Source organism: Haliotis rufescens, unplaced genomic scaffold (genome assembly GCF_023055435.1).
Source record: "Haliotis rufescens isolate VD_foot unplaced genomic scaffold, xgHalRufe1.0.p SCAF_1, whole genome shotgun sequence".
In the NCBI taxonomy this organism is placed as follows: Eukaryota; Metazoa; Mollusca; class Gastropoda; order Lepetellida; family Haliotidae; genus Haliotis; species Haliotis rufescens.
Genome location: NW_025963779.1, coordinates 90,966,891 through 90,972,890, shown reverse-complemented (window position 1 = coordinate 90,972,890; position 6,000 = coordinate 90,966,891).

Genomic DNA, 6,000 nt, shown 5'->3' with positions numbered 1-6,000 from the left:
ATAACCGCCTTTCTACATACAGGGTATCCCTACTTCACTACATACAGGTTAAACCGTACAGTCTTCACTTCATACAGGTTATACCGCCTCTCTACATACAGTTTAGACGGCCTCTTTACATGTTATACCTGCTCTCTACATACATGTTATCCACCTCTCTACATACATGTTATCCACCTCTCTACATACATGTTATACCACCTCTCTACATACAGTTTATACCACCTTTCTACATACAGTTTATACCACCTCTCTACATTTTGGTTATACCACCTCTCTACATACTGTTTATACCACCTCTCTACAAACAGTTTATACCGCCTCTCTACATACAGTTTATACCGCCTCTCTACATACAGTTTATACCACCTCTCCACATATGGGTTATACCACCTCTCTACATACTGTTTATACCACCTCTCTACATACAGTTTATAACCGCCTTTCTACATACAGGGTATCCATACTTCACAACATACAGGTTATACCGTACAGTCTTCACTTCATACAGGTTATACCGCCTCTCTACATACAGTTTAGACGGCCTCTTTACATGTTATACCTGCTCTCTACATACATGTTATCCACCTCTCTACATACATGTTATCCACCTCTCTACATACATGTTATACCACCTCTCTACATACAGTTTATACCACCTCTCTACATACAGTTTATACCACCTCTCTACATTTTGGTTATACCGCCTCTCTACATACTGTTTATACCACCTCTCTACATACAGTTTATACCACCTCTCTACATACAGGTTATACCTACTTTACTACATACAGGTTATACCGCCTCTCAACATACAGGTTATACCACCTCTCTACATATAGTTTATACCACCTCTCTACATACAGTTTATACCACCTCTCTACATACAGTTTATACCACCTCTCTTCATTTTGGTTATACCGCCTCTCTACATCCATGTTATCACCCTCTCTACATACAGGTTATTCCGCCTCTCTACATACAGTTTATACCACCTCTCTACATACTGTTTATACCACCTCTCTACAAACAGTTTATACCGCCTCTCTACATACAGTTTATACCGCCTCTCTACATACAGTTTATACCGCCTCTCAACATACAGGTTATACCATCTCTCTACATATAGTTTATACCACCTCTCTACATACAGTTTATACCACCTCTCTACATACTGTTTATACCACCTCTCTTCATTTTGGTTCTACCGCCTTTCTACATACAGTTTATACCACCTCTCTACATACTGTTTATACCACCTCTTTACAAACAGTTTATACCGCCTCTCTACATACAGTTTATACCACCTCTCTTCATACATGTTATACCACCTCTCTACATATAGGTTATACCGCCTCTCTACATACATGTTATCCACCTCTCTACATACAGTTTATACCGCCTCTCTACATATAGGTTATACCGCCTCTCTACATACATGTTATCCACCTCTCTACATACAGTTTATACCACCTCTCTACATATAGGTTATATCACCCCTCAACATACATGTTATCCACCTCTCTACATACATGTTATACCGCCTCTCTGCATACATGTTATCCACCCCTCAACATACATGTTATACCACCTCTCCACATACAGTTTATACTGCCTCTCTACATGTTATACCCCCTCTCCATATACAGTTTATACCGCCTCTCTACATATAGGTTATACCGCCTCTCTACATACATGTTATCCACCTCTCTACATACAGTTTATACCGCCTCTCTACATATAGGTTATATCACCCCTCAACATACATGTTATCCACCTCTCTACATACATGTTATACCGCCTCTCTGCATACATGTTATCCACCCCTCAACATACATGTTATACCACCTCTCCACATACAGTTTATACTGCCTCTCTACATGTTATACCCCCTCTCCATATACAGTTTATACCACCTCTCTACATGTTATACCACCTCTCTACATGTTATACCGCCTCTCTACAAACATGTTATCCACCTCTCTACATACAGTTTATACCACCTCTCTACATGTTATACCACCTCTCTACATGTAATACCACCTCTCCACATACATGTTATACCACCTCTCCACATACATTTTATACCACCTCTCTACATGTTATACCGCCTCTCTACATCCATGTTATACCACCTCTCTACATGTTATACCGCCTCTCTACAAACATGTTATCCACCTCCCTACATACAGTTTATACCACCTCTCTACATGTTATACCACCTCTCTACATGTAATACCACCTCTCCACATACATGTTATACCACCTCTCTACATACAGTTTATACCACCTCTCTACATGTTATACCGCCTCTCTACATCCATGTTATACCACCTCTCTACATACATTTTATACCACCTCTCTACATGTTATACCGCCTCTCTACATCCATGTTATACCACCTCTCTACATGTTATACCGCCTCTCTACAAACATGTTATCCACCTCCCTACATACAGTTTATACCACCTCTCTACATGTTATACCACCTCTCTACATGTAATACCACCTCTCCACATACATGTTATACCGCCTCTCTACATACAGTTTATACCACTTTCTACATAAAGGTTATATCACCCCTCAACATACATGTTATACCACCTCTCTACGTGTTATACCACCTCTCTACATACGTGTTATCCACCTCTCTACATACAGTTTATACCACCTCTCTACAAGTTATACCACCTCTCTACATACGTGTTATCCACCTCTCTACATACAGTTTATAACCGCCTTACTACATACAGGATATCCCTACTTTACTACATACAGGTTATACCGTACAGTTTTCACTTCATACAGGTTATACCGCCTCTCTACATACAGTTTAGACGGCCTCTCTACATGTTATACCAGCTCTCTACATACATGTTATCCACCTCTCTACATACATGTTATATACCTCTCTACATACATGTAATACCACCTCTCCACATACAGTTTATACCGCCTCTCTACATGTTATACCGCCTCTCTAAATACATGTTATCCACCTCTCTACATTCAGTTTATACCATCCCTCTACATGTTATACCACTCTCCACATACATGTTATACCACCTCTCTACATGTTATACCGCCTCTCTACATCCATTTTATACCACCTCTCTACATGTTATACCGCCTCTCTACACACATGTTATCCACCTCTCTACATACAGTTTATACCACCTCTCTACATGTTATACCACCTCTCTACATGTAATACCACCTCTCCACATACATGTTATACCACCTCTCTACATACAGTTTATACCACTTTCTACATATAGGTTATATCACCCCTCAACATACATGTTATACCACCTCTCTACGTGTTATACCACCTCTCTACATACGTGTTATCCACCTCTCTACATACAGTTTATACCACCTTTCTACATAAAGGTTATACCACCTCTCTACACACATGTTATACCGCCTCTCTACATACAGTTTATACCACCTCTCTACATACAGTTTATACCACCTCTCTACATACAGTTTATACCACCTCTCTACATACAGTTTATACCACCTCTCTACACACATGTTATACCACCTCTCTACATACAGTTTATACCACCTCTCTACACACATGTTATACCACCTCTCTACATACAGTTTATACCACCTCTCTACACACCACTACCACAGTTGCCTAACTGTATTACCTATCGAGTTCGGCCATGTACCAGAAATGTCAGAGAGTGTGCCCGGTCATTGTGTTCCCTGGCACTGCTGGTCCGCATGGCAGTAGGTCCTTCAACAGCAGAGACACCACGGGGCCGTGGATGACTTGCCCGGAACGCTATAAGCAATACTATCAGTCATAATCTCCGGCATATTCCCCAGTATTATAGAGCAATACGCCAATATCCGGCCTGTGTCACTTGCTCTGTGCAGCGGTGGAGCCTAGAGTAGGTGTGCGGGTATTTTCAGAGCTGGGAGCCGAAGGCATTACCACTGCTGGGACACTGGGGGGAGATTTTAACTATAGCTGGACTGGAAATTGTTTTTCACTAAATAAATGGGAGAAACGCCTCCGACGTAATCACAATCCACACACACAAGTCTACCACCTCTTCACATTTCACACACACAAGTCTACCACCTCTTCACATTCCACACACACAAGTCTACCACCTCTTCACATTCCACACACACACAAGTCTACCACCTCTTCACATTCCACACACACAAGTCTACCACCTCTTCACATTTCACACACACAAGTCTACCACCTCTTCACATTCCACACACACAAGTCTACCGACTCTTCACATTTCACACACACAAGTCTACCACCTCTTCACATTTCACACACACTAGTCTACCACCTCTTCACATTCCACACACACACAAGTCTACCACCTCTTCACATTCCACACACACAAGTCTACCACCTCTTCACAATCCACACACACAAGTCTACCACCTCTTCACATTTCACACACACAAGTCTACCACCTCTTCACATTTCACACACACAAGTTTACCACCTCTTCACATTTCACACACACAAGTCTACCACCTCTTCACAATCCACACACACAAGTCTACCACCTCTTCACAATCCACACACACAAGTCTACCACCTCTTCACAATCCACACACACAAGTCTACCACCTCTTCACAATCCACACACACAAGTCTACCACCTCTTCACATTTCACACACACAAGTCTACCACCTCTTCACAATCCACACACACAAGTCTACCACCTCTTCACAGTTCACACACACAAGTCTACCACCTCTTCACATTTCACAGACACAATTCATGGTCTGTTCTGTAGATCGTAATACAGACAGATATTTTTGTTTAATGGCATTGTTCATCAGTGGAGCAGGTAGAGCTAATATTGTTGCCCAAGGCATCGACTCAGTCTGTCAAATAGATGTGGGCATATTTCCCAATGCAGGGGAGACATTCTATTTCCATCCAAAATAAAACCTCCTCGCGTAAGGTTGACTGCCACTTTGAACAATGTGATTAGAAATCAGATAAAGAGACAGGCTATATCTGTACGACTAGAAAACATAAGCAGACGATGAGCCCTCCATTATGGTACGGTGATCGTTCCATGCTGCTGTTTTCAGTACCAGTTTTATCTCCTGCAACTGACTGCTAACGACTTCAGGCAGATCCTTTTCTCATTTCAGGGTAAACATGTGTACAGCCAGCGTTCGGAATACTTAGCATATACAACACGGTCTACCTATATGCGCACAATCTGGAAAAAACGCACGGATTCCCGGACTGCACAGATCCCAAGCAAGATATCGAGTTCATTTCACTGGTGGCGTGCCAAGACAACATGTCGCCATTTGCAATGAATTCCGTTGCAAGGAGTTAAAAAGATAAACAAATTCTACAATAATGAATTTATTTTTATTCCTCTTCAAAGGATGTTTCACTTGTAAAATTACACGGTGATCTATCAAATAGTCAAGTTAGCCTGTGCATAGTAAATTACGCCAATAAAACGTACGTCATGTTATTTAAATAAATCCTCTTAGGTCGTAATCAGATTGTCTAGGCAAGGCATGGGAGCTAGGCGAACTCGAACATTAAACACATGGACATACGTCCATTACAAAAGTAGCGGACGGATTTATCATACACACACACACACACACACACACACACACACACACCCCACCCCCACCCCCCCCCCCCCCCCCCCCCCCCCCCCCCCCCCCCCACACACACACACACACACACACACCCCACAACCCCACCCCCCAAACATCGGTTTGTCAATGGATGCCTGGACCAATAGAAACATGAGTTTGTCGATGGATGCCTGGACCAATAGAAACATTGGTTTGTCGATGGATGCCTGGACCAATAGAAACATTGGTTTGTCGATAGATGCCTGGACCAATAGAAACATGAGTTTGTCGATGGATGCCTGGACCAATAGAAACATGAGTTTGTCGATGGATGCCTGGACCAATAGAAACATGAGTTTTTCAAAGGATGCCTGGACCAATAGAAACATTGGTTT